The sequence below is a fragment of the Pelobates fuscus genome, chromosome 8 (assembly GCF_036172605.1).
Source record: "Pelobates fuscus isolate aPelFus1 chromosome 8, aPelFus1.pri, whole genome shotgun sequence".
NCBI classification, from domain to species: domain Eukaryota; kingdom Metazoa; phylum Chordata; class Amphibia; order Anura; family Pelobatidae; genus Pelobates; species Pelobates fuscus.
The window spans coordinates 37,859,464-37,875,824 of NC_086324.1; the positions used below are offsets into that span (position 1 = coordinate 37,859,464).

General features: G+C 41.9%; 1 protein-coding gene across 1 annotated transcript in view; it reads left to right on the forward strand.

Moving 5' to 3' along the window:
• B3GALT1 (beta-1,3-galactosyltransferase 1) overlaps positions 1 to 16,361 on the forward strand; it is a 286,049-nt gene that overhangs the window by 190,295 nt on the left and 79,393 nt on the right. Inside the window, exon 3 of the mRNA XM_063428627.1 lies at positions 14,064 to 14,154. The gene's annotated coding sequence lies outside the window, so the exon portion shown is untranslated. The remainder of the gene's footprint in view (positions 1 to 14,063; positions 14,155 to 16,361) is intronic.

Genomic DNA, 16,361 nt, shown 5'->3' on the forward strand with positions numbered 1-16,361 from the left:
TAAAGGGGTCTGTTTGTGTCGTACTATGTGTGACTAGAGGCTTTAGTGTGTGTGTGTTTCTAAGCTGTAAAGTATGTGTGCCTGTGTGTTTATAAGGCTTGCACAGTGTGTGGGCCTAGGGAATATTGTGTGTACTGTGTATGTATATTTAGGGGATGCCAGGGTTTCATTGGATCTAGGAGCTTTAGTGTTTGTATGCATATAGGGGTTGTAGCGTATATGTGTGTATTGCTGCGGCAATGTGTGTATAGGGGTATAGTGTGTGCTTAGAGTGTGTATAGGAGTATTGAATGTGTATTTGTAGGATATATAGAGTAGTGTGTGTGAATGCGTAGGGAGTGTGGTGTGTGGTTGTACAGAGTGTGTGTAAGTGCAGGGGTGTAGTGTGTGTTTATAGGGAGTATAGTGTGTGTGAGTGCAGGGAGTGAAGTATATGTTTACGCAGGGCCGGCGCTACCATTAAGGCGAATAAGGCATTCGCCTGGGGCGCCGGCCTCCGGGGGGGGGGGGGGGGGCCTCCGGGAGGTTTCCTGGTGGGCTGTCCTGCTGCTGTCTGGGAATGCTGTGCTGGGTGAGCGGCTCCTTAGCCACCCCCCAGCGCAGCCATTCAGCTGCTGGGCTCCCTCTGCAGCAGATTACCTGCTCAGGGAGTGGGGTTTACTGTAACCCCATCCCCCGACCCGAGCAGAGCACTGTGCTTCCTGCAGACAGGGGAAGCCAGGATGTAAACTGGTATCCTGGCTGCCTCCTGTCTATGAACACAGGAAGCACTCAGAGAGGAACAGGAAGCAGCCTTTGCTCACAGTGCACGGCTCCCTTGCTCCCCCAGCAGCAAGAAAAACATCCTGGATCCTGCTGCCTGGACCTCTTCACAGCACCCAGGTATGGCATGGGGGATTGTTTATAGTATAAATGTTTGTAAATTGATGTGTGTGTTAAATTACTGTGTTTGTGTGTGTAATTAAAGTGTGACTATATGTAGAGTGGTGTGATTTTGTGTTTGACTGACAGTGTGTGTTAATGAGAGTGTGCAAGTGACACTGTGTGTGTGTGTGTGTGTATGAGAGTGTGCAAGAGACTGTGTGCTAGGGAGAGTGTGCAAGAAACTGTGTGTTAGTATGTGCAAATGACACTGTGCGTGTGTGAGAGTGTGCAAGAGACTCTGTGTTAGGGAGAGTCTGCAAGAGACTCTGTGTGTGTGTTAGAGTGTGCAAGTGAACCTGTGTGTGTGTGTGAGAGAGTGCAAGTGACACTGTGTTGTGTTAGTAAGAGTGTGTAACTGGCAATGTGTGTTGGTGAGAGTGTGTAGGTGACACTGTATGTCAGTGAGAGAGTGTGTGTGTTAGTGAGAGTGTGTAAGTGACATTGTGTATGTTAGTGAGAGAGAGAGTGTGTGTGTGTGTTAGTGAGAGTGTGTAAGTGACACTGTGTATGTCAGTGAGAGTGTGTAAGTGACATTGTGTATGTCAGTGAGAGTGTGTAAGTGACATTGTGTATGTCAGTGAGAGAGTGTGTTTGTGTTAGTGAGAGTGTGTAAGTGACAATGTGTATGTCAGTGAGAGTGTGCAAGTGACAATGTGTAGGTCAGTGAGAATGTGTATGTGTTAGAGTGTGTAAGTTAGTTAGAATGTGTAAGTGTGTATGCCAATGAGAGAGTGTGTGTATTAGTGAGATTGTGTGACACTGCAAAGGTAATTATTGCAATTTTTAAGAAACTTAAATAATTACTGTCCTGGGTTAACGTTAACTCCTCTAGTGGCTATGCATTGAGACGTCCAGCGTCACGCAAAACATAGTGTCTTGGAAATACCACTGCGAGCGCGGCCAAGCGAAGGCGGACCCAGGCCAGCACGAAAGACATTGGTGCTGGACCCAGGTAAGTGACAGAAGGGGTTTTAACCCCTTCTGCACCAGAAGGGGGGTGCGTTTGACAGAGGGGGAAGCTATAGTGCCAGGATAACAATTTCTTTTCCTGGCACTATAGTTTCGCTTTAATGCCTACTCAGTGCGTCTCTTTCCCTAAATGTCTCTTCACTGTAATTCAGAGTTTAGTGAATAAACATCTAAAGGGAATGTAGTTGCATTCGTGGGGGGGGGCGGCAAAATGGATTGTTGCCTAGGGCGGCAAAAATCCTTGCACCGGCTCTGTGTTTACGTGGTATAGAGTTTGTGTACTGTGTGTATGTGAGTGTAGGATATGCAGGATACAGAAGGTAAAGAATGTGTGTAGTGTGTTTGTGTGTGTAAGTGCAGTGGTGTATATAAGGGGTGTAAATAGTACGTAGTGTGTTAGTGTGTGTAAGTACAGGGGGTGTAGTGTGTATATAGGGGGTATAGAATGTGTGTAGTGTGTTTGTATGTGTAAGTGCAGGGTGTTTGTGTGTGTGTATATAATGGCTATAGAGTGTGTATAGTGTGTTTGGGTGTGAGTGCAAGGTGCGTAGTATATTTGTATGTAGTGTGTGTAGTGTGTAAGTGCAGGAGGTGTATATATGGGGTATACAGTGTGTGTAGTGTTTAAGTGGAGGAGGTGTATATAAGGAGTATACAGTGTGTGTAGTGTGTGAATGCAGGAGGTGTACATAAGGGGTATAGATTGTGTGTAGTGTGCAAGTTCAGAAGGTTTATATAAGGGGTATAGATTGTGTGTAGTGTGTAAGTGCGTATTGTAGGATAGTTGCTTAAATAATTAATTTATTCATTAAAAATATTATATATCTATATCACATTTGCTCCCCCCTCCTTCTTATTACCTTGCAGGGGAAGAGGGGCCACGCTGATGATGATCCCTGGTGGCTCAGTTGGCTAGTTATTCGGGCTGTACCTCCACAGGGTACAGACCATGCTTCTCCCTCTCGTGAGTGCCAGTGTTTCAGAGCATTGCTGCGGGTTGCCGTGGCAATGCCTTGCTGGTCCTGGGCCCATAGCCGTCGTGGCTACCGGGCATTTGTCGGTTTGCCCAAAGGCCAGTCCGGGCCTGCCTGTACTAGCATGCTTCATTCCAGTTGTGATGTTAAAATTTTAGTTTGTTAACTAGGAAATATAGTATCTTTTTTTTTTGTTTGTTTTTTAAATATTCCACTTAAATTTAACCCAAAACTGTGCCTCTCTTTCAATGCTATATCTGTTCTCTGATCCTATTTGCTTTATAATGTCTTGTCTTACACTATAGTATAGTAATATGAACATTTATAATAAGCAAAGAAAAGGTGTCAAAGTAAATACATTCATATACTCAGTTAAATTGATATTTTTTGGACTAAAGAAATACCTATTTTTTTGCCTTTTATAACATATATAGCAACCTTTGCCTTCTTATGCGTGTTGGCATATTTTATCAATTGATCATCTGTCTTCTCCATTCTCCTTCAGGTAGCATTTATGCCTTTGTCTGTTGAATCTTATGGGAATTATGCATATTTTAGCAATTGGTCATCCGTCTCACTCTGCAGCTCCTGGGGATGTGTGATTAAAGAGATAGCAGCTCACTTGAGAAATGTCACAGGATTGAAACTTTTGTGTGATTATTTAAATACAAATTATTTTAATGTATTAAAAATAAACGTAATGAGGTGTATTTTCTAAACACAAGTATGAGATAAACTTCACCCATTGACGGCTAAAATGTCAATATTGTTATCTATAAAGAGTATATTAACCATTTGTTATTAACCCCTTAAGGACACAGCTTCAGAAGCTTGTTTTACGCTTAATGACACAAGCAATTTTTGCATTTTCTTGCTGTATGCGTTCAACTGCAATTTGCATCTCTCTCATTTATTGCACCGACACATATTATATACTGTTTTTTAAAGGACATAAAGGGCTTTAATTTGATGTGTATATATATATATATATATGCTTATTTATTATTACAAAAATACAGAAAAATGCGTCCGTGTCCCACTTTGGAGCACTTGAGCAGGCTACATATTACAACTACACCATAAAGGCATACCATTTCTTAAAGAACACATCCCAGGGTATTCCAAAAGGCATATTTTGAACCTTAGCGTGGGATAATATTTCCGCTAGCTTGTACCAAGTGTAATGGTAATAAGCGTGTTTTTGCCTTTTTGACACACAAAGTGAATTTGCACAGTATATTTTTCAAATCGTATATGTGTGCTACGACTCTATAATACTTCATATGTTGCTCAGCTATGTCGTCTGAGTACAGAAATACCCCCGTATGTACCTTTGCCTGGTATATGTGGACATCGGAGGGGCACATTTGGGACACAGCCATTCCAGTTCTTTTCAAACTTTAAATTTTTACACTGTGCCCATGTCCCATTTTAGAGTATTTTACCAGGCTATATAATCCAAATACAATAAAAAAAAGTCGACACCCTGAAGCTGCACTTTACCGAACTTTGTATTTATTTGAATTTTGGATGTGAAGGAAGGTGACTATTCTATGCTGTGCTGGGCAAATTAAATATTTTGAAGTATCTCCGTCTATGCAGTCCTATATCTGAAGAAGCAGTTAAAGCTAGAGCAGGCTCTTTCTGCTCTATGTTTGTGAGTGCACCCTTCTGGCATTTATTATTTATATATATCTTTTAAAAAACGATTTTACACTATTGTGTTCTTTATGTCTCTCTTTTTCCTTTATGTATAACTCGAGAGGACATATGTATGTATAACATTTTATTACATATTTGAGTGCACTTGAATCACTTTGCACTTTATTATAAAATATTGCACTAGTTGCACTTTGTATCACTTGGGTCTTAAAGACACAGCGCACCTTATTATTTTATTGTATTCACAAGAGTGTTTCGAGAAGTTTTTTACACGTATTTCTTGGTGCAGCTTCATTTAAAGGTAGATAACATCTATTGGAGACTAGTATTTTACGAGCGCCTACTTTTTACTTGTTTTTTGTGTATATTTTATATAATCCAAATACCCCATGAAATCATACCATTTCTTAAAGAAGACATCCCAGGGTATTTCAAAAGGCCTATTTTGAACCTTAGCGTGGTATAATTTTTCCGCCAGCTTGTACCAAGTGTAGTGGTAATAAGCATTTTTTCTGCCTTTTTGACACACAAAGTGAGTTTGCGCAGTATATTTTGCAAACCTTATGTGTACTACGACTGTATACTACTTCATATGTTGCTCAGCTGTGTCTGATGAGTACAGCAATACCCCCGTATGTACCTTTGGCAGGTATATGTGGACATTGAAGGGACACATTTGAGACACAGTCATTCCAGTTTTTTCCAAACTTTGAATTTTTACGCTGTGTCCATGTGCCCTTTTAGAGTATTTTACAAGGCTATATAATCCAATTACACCATAAAGGCATACCATTTCTTAAAGAAGACATCCCAGGGTAATTCAAAAGGCATAATTTTTCTGCTAGCTTGTACCAAGTGTAGGGAGTTGCAGTAGTAAAGATAAATGAGCCTATGTTAAGCTTTCTAGACAAAAAAGCCCGGGTAGTGGGTAGATTTCCAGATTTTTAAGAACTGAACAGAAAAAACAGAAGTAAGACTGGATATGTGTTTGTCAAAACGTAGTAAGGAGTTAGAGATGCCCTCGGGGATGTGAAAGGGGAGGTAATGGTGCAGGTAAGAGAAGTATTATTATTTTGGCTGGATTTAGTTCCAGAAATTATGAGGGCATCAAGTGGGCGGTGTCCAAGAGGCACGAAGAGACTTTAGAGAAGAGATCAGTTATAAAGAAAGGGAAAGAGATTAAGATTTGAAAGTTGTTTTCCAAGAAATTGCCTATGAAGCAATGTATAGAAAGTGAAAAAAAAGTGGCCTGCAAACTGAACCCGATGTTACACCAACTGGAAGAGGAATTAAAGTGGTTGAGTTAAAGGGAACTTGCTAGAAATGATCAGGAAATAAGATAAGACTCAGATGAGGGCAGCACCAGTGATATTTCTTTGAATGTTGTCTTTGGGCAAGGAAGTTATGGACAGAGAAAAGTGTTGTTTAACCCATTAAGGACACAGCTTCAGAAGCAGGCCATTCACTTTAAGGAACACTATAGGGGCCTGAACACAAACATGTATTCCTGACCCTATAGTGTTAAAAATACAATTTAGCCTGCTACCCCCCCTTAAATAGGGTGAAAGCTAACCTTATTTCCAGCACCGGCTTTGGCTGTCATCATCAGCCCATAGGAAAGCATTAGATCGGCTGAAATTGCCAAGGTGACGGGACGGGGGCAGGGCAAAATGACCTGCTGGCCAATTAGCATCTCCTCATAGAGATGCATTGAATCAATGCATCTCTATAGGGAACGTTCAGTGTCTCCATGCAGACCGTGAAGACGCTGAATGTCAGTGCTGCACACTGATCAGCACTGCCCCAGAAAGCACCTCCAGTGGCCATCTGAGAAGTGGCCACTGGAGGTATCCCTAGACAGCAATGTAAACACTGCCTTTTCTCTGACAATACAGTGTTTACTGCAAAAAGCCTGCAGGAAATGATTAAACTCACCAGAGCAAATACAATAAGCTGTAGTCATTCTGGTGACTATAGTGTGCCTTTGAGGACACAAGCAATTTGTGCATTTGTTGCTGTTGTGTTTAACTGCAATTTGCATTTTTCTTATTTATTGCACGAACACATATTATACCATTTTAAAGTAAACCGTCTTGTGCTTCTGTGTGTTGTGACTTCTTTTGTGGGTCGGGTTATTGTGGATAATGGGTGTAGGGCAGTCCTCATTGTTGGTGGTGGACATATTGGGGTTCATAGGGTCGGGTTATGAGGGGGGTGGGTGTGTGAAGCGTGTGGGGTTGGTGGTTGTGTGAATGCAGAATTTGTTGTGTCATCATCGTGTACGGTCTCAGTGTAGGTGCTAAGTATATGCGGTGCATGTGTGTGGTGTGTGTGTGTGTGTGTATGTGTGTGTATGTGAGCCAGCATGTGCGTTTCTAGGTTGCCTCCATTCGCGGAGACTTATCATTTTGCGGAGGGTTCGTTATCAGCATTTCAGTGTGGTTTCGGTGGCTTGTTTCGGTCCCAAAGATTCCATGCTTCAATCCAGTAGGGATACGTCCTGCTGGATTTCCGTGCCATCATTTCATACTTCTTGGATGTTTCTATAGCTGTGATGCATTGAGTGATCGTTGGGGCTTTAGGTTGTTTCCAGTTTTTGCTAATGGTGGCAAGGGCCGCTATACAGATGTGGTATAGTAGATATTTAGTGTGTATATGCTGTGTTGGAGGTAGTAGTAATAGCAGGAGTGTTTCTGGTGTGGGGGAGATACGTAGTCTGGTGCAGCTCAATATCAGTTCTATGACTTGTGTCCAGTATTGTAACAGTGACGGGCATTGCCACCATATGTGCAGTAAGGTACCTCGGTCTTTTTGACATCGCCAGCATGCATCTGTTGCTTTCGGGTAGCTGTGTTTGAGTGTTGTTGGGACTAGGTACCATCTATATAGTATTTTGCGTGAGAGTTCTATGTGTGTTGTGCAGAGGGTAAGTTTTTTTATTGGCTTGAAATATAGTTCGCCATTGATCTTGTGTGAGTTTTTGGCCAATGTCCTTTTCCCATGCCCTCTGGAAGGAGGTCGTTGTTGTCATAGTTTCGGAGTTTGCGGAGGCATAGATCTGCGAGATGAGTTTCGTTGCCGGTTTAGCTTTGGTGCATATTTGTATTAATTTAGCCCATTGTGGGTCCGGTGTGGTTGTAGTCTGTTGTGGTCTGTTGAGATTAATCCATGATTGCAGTTGGATATAGGAGAAGGTTGCTGTGTTGGTGAGCTTGTATTCGTCACATAGAACCGAGAAGGGTTTGAGGTGGTTTCCTTGTAGTATTTGTGATAGTGTGTGTACGCCATGTCTCTGCCAGAGTTTGTGATTAAAATCCGGAATAAGTTGGCGTATTGTTTCAATCGGGGTTGCTGATGAAAAGGGTATTGTTATTCCTTGTGTTCGGCGGTAGTCATCCCACATTGAGAGAGTTAGTGTGGTGGTAGGTAACAGTTCTGGTTTGGGTCTGTGGCTGTTCGGTGTCCATGCTAACGCTGGGAGGGAGATCCCCTTGGCATGGTGTTTCTCCAGGTCTTCCCAAGTCAAAGGGTTTTGTCGATGTGATGCTGCAATGATTGGAGTTATGTTGGCTGCTCTGTAGTATTTCACTATGTCCGGTAGCCCCATTCCTCCCTGATCATGGGGCTTGTACAACGTGGTCTTAGCCACTCTTGGCTTCTTGTAGTCCCATATGAACCTGTTTATACTACGTTGCAGGTCCGTCAAGTAGGCTTTGGTGAGCTTGAGTGGGAGTGAGCGGAATAGGTATTGTATTTTTGGCATGATCACCATTTTTACCGAGGCTATCCTGCCGGTCCATGATACATACTTCCCCTTCCAACTGTGTAGCAGGGCTTTAATTTCTTTGTGTAGTTTTGTATAGTTCGCTTTGAATAGTTTGTTGGTTGATGGGGTAAAGTAGATTCCAAGGAATTTAATATGGTCATGTCTCCAATCGTATTTGAAGTTCTCTTGGAGAGCCGTCAGGGCTTGTTTTGGGATATGAATGCCTAGAGCTAGGGTCTTGGTGACATTTAGCTTGTAGTATGAGCATGCACTGAAGCGGGATAAGATGTCGTGAAAATTGGGTAAAGATATATGCGGCTGCTCCAACGTGAGCAGGATATCATCCGCAAAGAGTGACAATTTGTATTCTTGACCTTTGGATTTTATCCCATGTATATTCGGGTTGTTTCTTATTAGTTGTGTAAGGGGTTCAAGTGCCAATATGTACAGTAGTGGGGAGAGTGGGCAACCCTGTCTAGAGCCGTTGGAGATAGTGAACGGTTTTGAGGCAAAGCCACCATTGACCACCTTAGCCGTTGGTGTAGAGTATAGTGCTTGAATGGTGGATAGGAACTGTGGTGGGAATTCGAATTTTTGAAGTACCGCTTTCAGGAAGGGCCAATGGAGTCTATCAAAGGCTTTCTCGGCATCTAGGGACAATAGGACACTGGGGTTCTTGCTTTCTTGTATCGCATAGAGTAAATCTAGGGTTTTCCTAGTGCCGTCTGTTCCCTGTCTGCCCCCGACAAACCCCACCTGGTCCTCCTGAATTAGGGAGGGTATAATTCGTGCTAGCCTGTTGGAGAAGATTTTTGCTATGATTTTAATGTCTGTGTTTAGTAGGGAAATAGGGCGTAGGTTTTGGCTTCTGTTCGGGGGTTTCCCTGGTTTGGGAAGGGTGGCGACATGGGCCATCAGCATCTCTTGTGGTAGTTGTCCTATTTGTATGGCGTGGTGGTATACCTTTTGCAGGTAGGGTGCTAAGATTGGTGCGAATGTTTTGTAGTAAACATTGGTCATTCCATCTGGGCCCGGGGATTTCCCTGGTGGGAGTGAGGCGATAGTGTCTGTGATTTCTTGTATAGTGATCTGGTGTTGTAAGTCATCCCTTTGGGTGGTGGAGAGTGTCGGGAGTTCTACCGTTTTGAGAAAGTCATCTATTTCCTTAGGAGTCGGTTGGTGTAGGTTGGGGTCTAGTTTGAGGTTGTAAAGGGAGTGGTAGTAATCTGCCATACAGTCGTTAATGTCTTGTGGGTTATGTATTTTGTCACCTGCAGCTGTGATTAGATGTGGTATTTTAGAATTAGTCTGTTGTTTCTTAAGTAGGTTGGCTAAAAGCTTTCCTGCTCTGTTGCCTTGGGTGTACGTTCTCATTTTCAGTTTTGCTAGGGTGTGTGACGTTTTTTGGAATGTCAATGTGTTAATTTGATTGGTAATGTCTGCTATGTCTTTTGCTTGAGCCTCCGTAGGGTTCAGCATGTGTGCAGAAGTAGTGTCTCTCAGTTTTCTTAAGAGTTCCAAGTGTTCCTTTTCACGTTTACGTTTTAGGTATGATGCTCGACTAATGAGGTGGCCCCTTATGACCGATTTGTGGGCCTGCCAGATTGAGAATATTGAGGCCTCCAAATTGTCATTGGTCTCGAAGAAGTTTTCCAATTCCGACGCCATTGATGCCGTGAAGTCTTTGTCAAGGAGAAGGGATTCGTTGAGACGCCATGGTGGTTTACCCCGGTGTAGGAAATTGGTGTTTAGTGTCATTGTCAGTGGTGCATGATCGGACCACACTATGTTACCTATAGAACAATCTTCTATACGGGGAAGCATATTGCCAGAGGTTAGTATATGATCTATTCTTGAGTACGTCTTGTGCACTTGTGAGAAGAATGTGTAATTTCTGTCTGAGGGGTGTTTCGTTCTCCAGACATCGTACAGACTGTTTTCGTGGATGAGTTTTGCAAATGCCCTATTGTTCGGGCCTGATTTAAGGTGTTTGTCCGAGGTGCTTGGGGTTGTCGAGTCTAAGCGGGTATCCATCGTATGGTTGTAGTCCCCACATAGGATTTTGGGGTCGTTTGTGTCGTTTGGTAGTTTATTGAGGACCTTGTGAAGAAAGTTGCGTTGGTGGTCATTGGGGCTATATAAACATGCTAGGACGTATGGGTGGTTATTGATTCTACAGTGTAAGATAAGGTATCTTCCTTGAGTGTCCTTTTTGATTCGTAGAGTTTCTACAGTTAGAGAGTTGTGGAACAGTATAGAGACCCCTCTGGATTTAGAGGTATGAGTTGCATGGTATTGTGTAGGGTATTCTCTGCGGGCGAAGTTAGGGACCCTGTTTGTTACGAAGTGCGTTTCTTGGACGCAAACCACATCTGCTTTGATTCTCTTTATATCTTCAAGTAGCATACGCCGTTTATGTGGCGTGTTAAGGCCTTTGGTGTTATGTGAGTAAATGATCATGTTCGATGGTGCTGTTGTGGCGTGTAAGTGATTTGTCTGTGTGTTCAGTAATGTTGACTGGCTCCTTCAGGTGACTGTGGTGGTGAGGGGGTATAGGTAGTGGTGTGGGCGGGTTGGGGAGTTGTAGTAACCTTGGTACTATGTACTGAGACCGTATGGTCTGGCACGCTAGTCGCGCCGTGGGGTTGTGGAGCTAGAGCTTCCAAATACGTGGCTATCGGGCTCCAAGTTGTGTTTTGATGCAGAGCTGAAACCATATGTAAAAAGTGGTGAAATAACGAAAATGTAAAGTAACCTGATAATGTAACATAACAATATTAGCTTATAACAGTAAATAACTTTGCGAAGAGGCAAGTAATCGGTATTATGACTTTCAACTTTATAGGTTAATTGATTGTTGCATGTCCTATTCCTTTTGATGTATTAGTTATACCTAGCTTCCTCAATCATAGTGAAAGTCTGCTGACCTGCGGGCGTCCCCTGTCATCATAGGGTGCAGAGGTCTTAAGGGGTTTTGGTCTTCCCTAGCTCAGGGGTTTAGCATTGTACCTGGGGATAGAGTTGTGCCTATCCGTGGGGTAGAGTGAGCAGTACCTGGGTATACCCCGCATGGGGTCTGTTGCTAAGCCCCTGACTCTTGCTAACATTATTAATAAGCCGGGTGCCTTAGTACTGATAGGGTGTGTTGCACAGTGAACAGATAGCCGATACGTGTCTGTCCCTGATTTCAGGCCTGGCTTTACTCTTGTTACGTACCTCCACTATCCTACGTATAATGGTATTTTGCATTATTATTACCTCGAGTCTACGGAGTATGCTAGGGTTGACAGTACAGTTTATCGCAGGTATGTTGTGTGGCTGGCCCCCCTGCGGCATTATTCCCAACGTAGGAGAATCTGATGGTTTGCAGATGTACGCAGGGGCGCTAGGGAGGCGGTAATTATACATTGATAAGGAGAACATGCAATATATGTGGCATATAGACAGTATGCATATACAGTTAAATAGCAACCTATTTGCAAAGGAACATATGTGGTTAGTCAATGATACTTGCGGTAAGCGCCATTAGCGCTCCTAGGGAGTTAAGTCAGTTCATGCTCGTTGGTCGGTATGATCTGCGGTCGGTTGGAGGATCCTCTTCAGGGGGCTCCCCTAGTAGGCCCCACTTGTCCAGGAATTGCTGACCTTCCTCTGGGGATGTTATGACAAACGTTTTCCCTTGCCTCGATAGAATCAGCTTCGTGGGAAAGCCCCACCTGTAACGTATGCCTTTGTTACGGAGTGTAGTGGTAATCTGGGTGTAGTCCTTTCTCCGGCGTAGAGTAGCTGATGAAATGTCCGCCATGAGGCGCACCGATGGGAAGTCCTCGTGCGGGGCATCCCTACTACGGTATGAGCGAAGGACCAGTTCCTTGATGTGGTAATAGTGAGCTCTTAGGAGGACGTCGCGTGGGATTGAGTCAGGTAGGTTTTTAGGCTTCGCCACCCTGTGGATCCTGTCTATCAAGAGCATGTCCGCAGGTATGTCCGGGGCATAGGCCTTCATGAGGCCTCGTGCATGTGCTTGCAAGTCGTCTGGGAGGACTGATTCGGGTACCCCTCGGAGTCGTAGGTTGTTTCTTCGAGCCCTATCTTCGTGGTCCGCCATGCGCATTTCTATGGCTTCCACTTTGCAGCTTAGCGCCTGTAGGTGCTGCGATGTTGCGGATTGTGTGGAGGCTAGCTCCTGACATTTTGTTTCAACTGCTGAGGTTCTGGTCGTGAGGTCCCTCACCTCCCTCTTTATCTGGTCCGCCGTTGCTTGCCATGTGGAAATCAGTCTCGTTGCCATCGCTTCCATTGCTTGCTCGAACTTGCTTTGGGTTAGATAGTCCATAGGCTTGGTGGTCTCCGGCCCTGTCGGCGCCGGGCTGGGAGTAGCCTCCTCCGCGCCCTCGTGTTCCGCCGTCCGCATGCTCTCTGCTGTATAGGAGGTTTTGTGGCCGAAAAAGTTTAATTTTTCTGCTTTGAGTGCAGCTTTCCTCGCTTTAGATGAGGCCATCAGGTTTTTCTTCAAAATATAGGTTTCAGCTCAATGATTATCGCGATTTAGTGGAGCCCTCGTGCCGGAGCAGAGATTCAAGCGTCCATCTTGCTCGGCGGTTAGCCACGCCCCCGCACGAACACATATTATATACTATTTTTTAAAAGACAAACAGGGCTTTAATTAGATGTGAAATATACATATATACATTCTTATTTATTATTAAAAAAAAATGAAAAAACAAACATTTTTATCTGTTTAAAAAAAACTTGCTTTAGTGGTTATGGTGTCAGCAGTGCCTTGGTTCCGACCCATTTTAAGCAGTCAAACCGCTAACAATGGTTTGACTTCTCACCTGAGGTCTGCCTGGTGCCACTCTGTGCCTCCACTGCTTTAACCAGAGAGCCAAGAGCTTCTAAGCAGATACTGCAGGGCTAGCTCATTGGCTTTGCGCAAAAGCTGAGCACTCTCAGCCATGAAATAAGCTCTGCATGGCTGGTCTTAGCTCAGGCAGACTAGTTATGGCTCTCTGGGTTTTGAAAGCGAGGAGTGTCACACGGTGGACCACAGATAGGAAGTCAAACTGTTCTAAAATGGGCTAGAGTAGTTATGGTGCTTGGAATATTACTTCAAAGTATTTTATGAGAAAGCTGTCTTTTTTTATAATGATTGAAAATAAAATATAACATGCAGTGTAATTAACCTTGCTTTGTGGGTGCAAGTTTTATATCTCATTTCACAGGTTAGGTAAACACATTAAGTGCAGTGAAGTATAAAATAAGGATCACGTAGGAAAATACAGTAAACAATATAAAACTGGATTCTCATGACAGAGTAGAGTTTTACTCTGCTTAATGAATAGCAGTTTTTCCCATGGGCTTCAGTGGAGAATGTGCTGTTTTCTAAGCATGGTAAACCTTATGGTCCTTGCTTGAGAAGTAGAGTTTTGCCCAAAGAGAATTTAGAGACAGCTGCTCCCATTGAGCAATGTTGCACTTGAACTGCACTAAAAAAACAAATTTACATATATGTATGCATTACAAAATAATACACGCAGAGGCAATAATACATGTGAGCTTGTATTTTGAATAATAATAAACAATTATAACAGTTCTCTTAAGCAGGATCTACAGTAGGTACTGATTGGAACGGTCATGTTGTATTATAAAACGATTTTCTGGGTAAAACCAAATCAACAATTATAAACATGGTTATCAGGCATATTAAAAGTTACTTTTTTTCAGAAAATTTATGCCAATAATATTTGTATTTTATTTTTTTCCAGCTGGAGATTTATCTCAGCCCACAGATACAGTTTTATTCACGGATTAACCAGCTTTTACACTTATAATGTCAGAAGGGAGAGAAAGCATAAAGTAAGTATAAAACTATTGATTTCATTATTTAATAAAATACAGTATTTTCTAAAGATGCCATAGGAATAATTTTATCACGATTGGGAAAAAAAAGCATCATATTACTTTGGATTACAAATTTTAGTTATTTGACATAAATCCGCACGTCTCATATTGTCCATATTGCATGAGAGTACTGCGATACCATCAGGTTAGAATTTCTATGCATGACTAATTTGATAAACAGATTTGTCTCGTAGTGTGTAACACACAAACGGAAGCATTCCTAAAGCTGAAACCAATTAAAAATGTGCTGATATGTAACATAATCAAATGTATATAATCCCTTATTACAGTAGGTGATTGCAAGCTTGAAGGCAAAGCTCTGAAAACCTACAGTGTTGTAATGCTTCTGGCTTTTAAAATAAATATGATATATTTAGTATCTTTTCCACCTAGTATATCCGATTCTGTGAAATTTCTTCTCTTTACATAAATAAATTATGATAATATTAACAATAGTAGGTTATTAAAAAGTCATGAAAATCTAGTATTAGTGTATACCATTATTCCAATTACCTTTTTTTTTTTCTATATTTGCATTTAACCCCTTAAGGACACATGACACGTCATGATTCCATTTTATTCCAGAAGTTTGGTCCTTAAGGGGTTAATTAACCATTTAAGAATCTGTGTATGATAATAGCGAAATTGCTTATAACCCTAGATAATTTTGTGAATATTCTGATTTTTTTTTTCTGCGTGTTCAATAATAATTTAGTTAGCTAGAAAATAGACACTACTGTATTTAAAAGCTTGTGGAAAATAGCTCTGGGAGTGTTTCTGTTCCATACTTAGTTTACATTAAAACAGGTCATAACATAAAACCATAAATTCCATTCTAGTCATATACAGTAGGTATGACAAAACTAGATCAAATACTATGCTTATGGTTATTAGCAAAGGAACAGATAGTATTGCACCCCTACCCTTTCCTCCTACCCTCTTCCTGGCTAAAATGCAAACAAAAAAGTTGACCTACAAATGGTGCTGTGGTTTGTAGGAGAATTGTGCCATTTACTGTTATTTCGCAGAGATATCCCTCTCATCTTCTTTTATATATAATGAAATGGGTATAGCGCTCATATAAAAAATGTCACTAGTACTAATCTTCAAACACTTAGCAATCTGATGTCATTGCCACCCAGTCACACTGGCAGTAATACTTATCACCCACCCCAACATATGAAATCAGGGGGTCATCATCCCCTTATAATGCCACCAATCTTTCACTGTCAAAATGCAGAACATCTGCATACCTTCTAATTGTCCCTATTTAGGGCCTGAATCCATATGTCCCTCTTTTCTATACTAAAGGGACACTATAGTCATCAAAACCACGTTGGCTTAATGAAACAGTATTGGTGTATAGATCATGCCCCTACAGTGTCACTGCTCAATTCTCTTACATTTAGGAGTTAAATCACTTTGTTTATGAACCATAGTCACACCTCCCTGCATGTGACTTTCACAGGTTTCATAAACACTTCCTGTAAAGAATCATCTAATGTTTATCCTTAATTTATTGCAAATTATGTTTAATTTAGATTTTCCTATCCCCTGCTATGTTAAAAGCTTGCTAGACCCTGCAAGAGACTCCTGTATGTGATCAAAGTTCAATTTACAGAGCAAGATATACAATTGTTTAAGGTAAATTACATCTGATTGAAAGTGAAACCAGTTTATTTCATGCAGGCTCTGTCAATCATAGCCAGGGGAGGTGTGGCAATGGTTGCATAGACAGAAACAAAGTGATTTAACTCCTAAATGGCAGTGAATTGAGCAGTGAAACCTGAGAGGCATGATCTGTACACTAAAACTGCTACATTAAGCTAAAGTTGTTTAGGTGACTATAGTGTCCCATAATGTTTCTCTTTTCTAGGAGCTCCATAATATTGGTGTATCTGAGTGTATAACAGAGCTCCACAGCAATAATACTCACAAAATCTGCCTTCAAACTAAATGTGTTTAGAAATCAATCTGTGCAAATAGAATACATTGTTCTTCTTCTAATTTACATATTAGCTTCACAAATTGTTATTAATAAGTCTAAAATTTGTCAAAACAGCCCTGCCGCTGGTCACACTCACAACCCTAAAATTAAAGTGTCTCTTTTGGTCTTATGAAATGTTGGGAGTTATGAAGTTGTTTTACATATTTTATGTCCT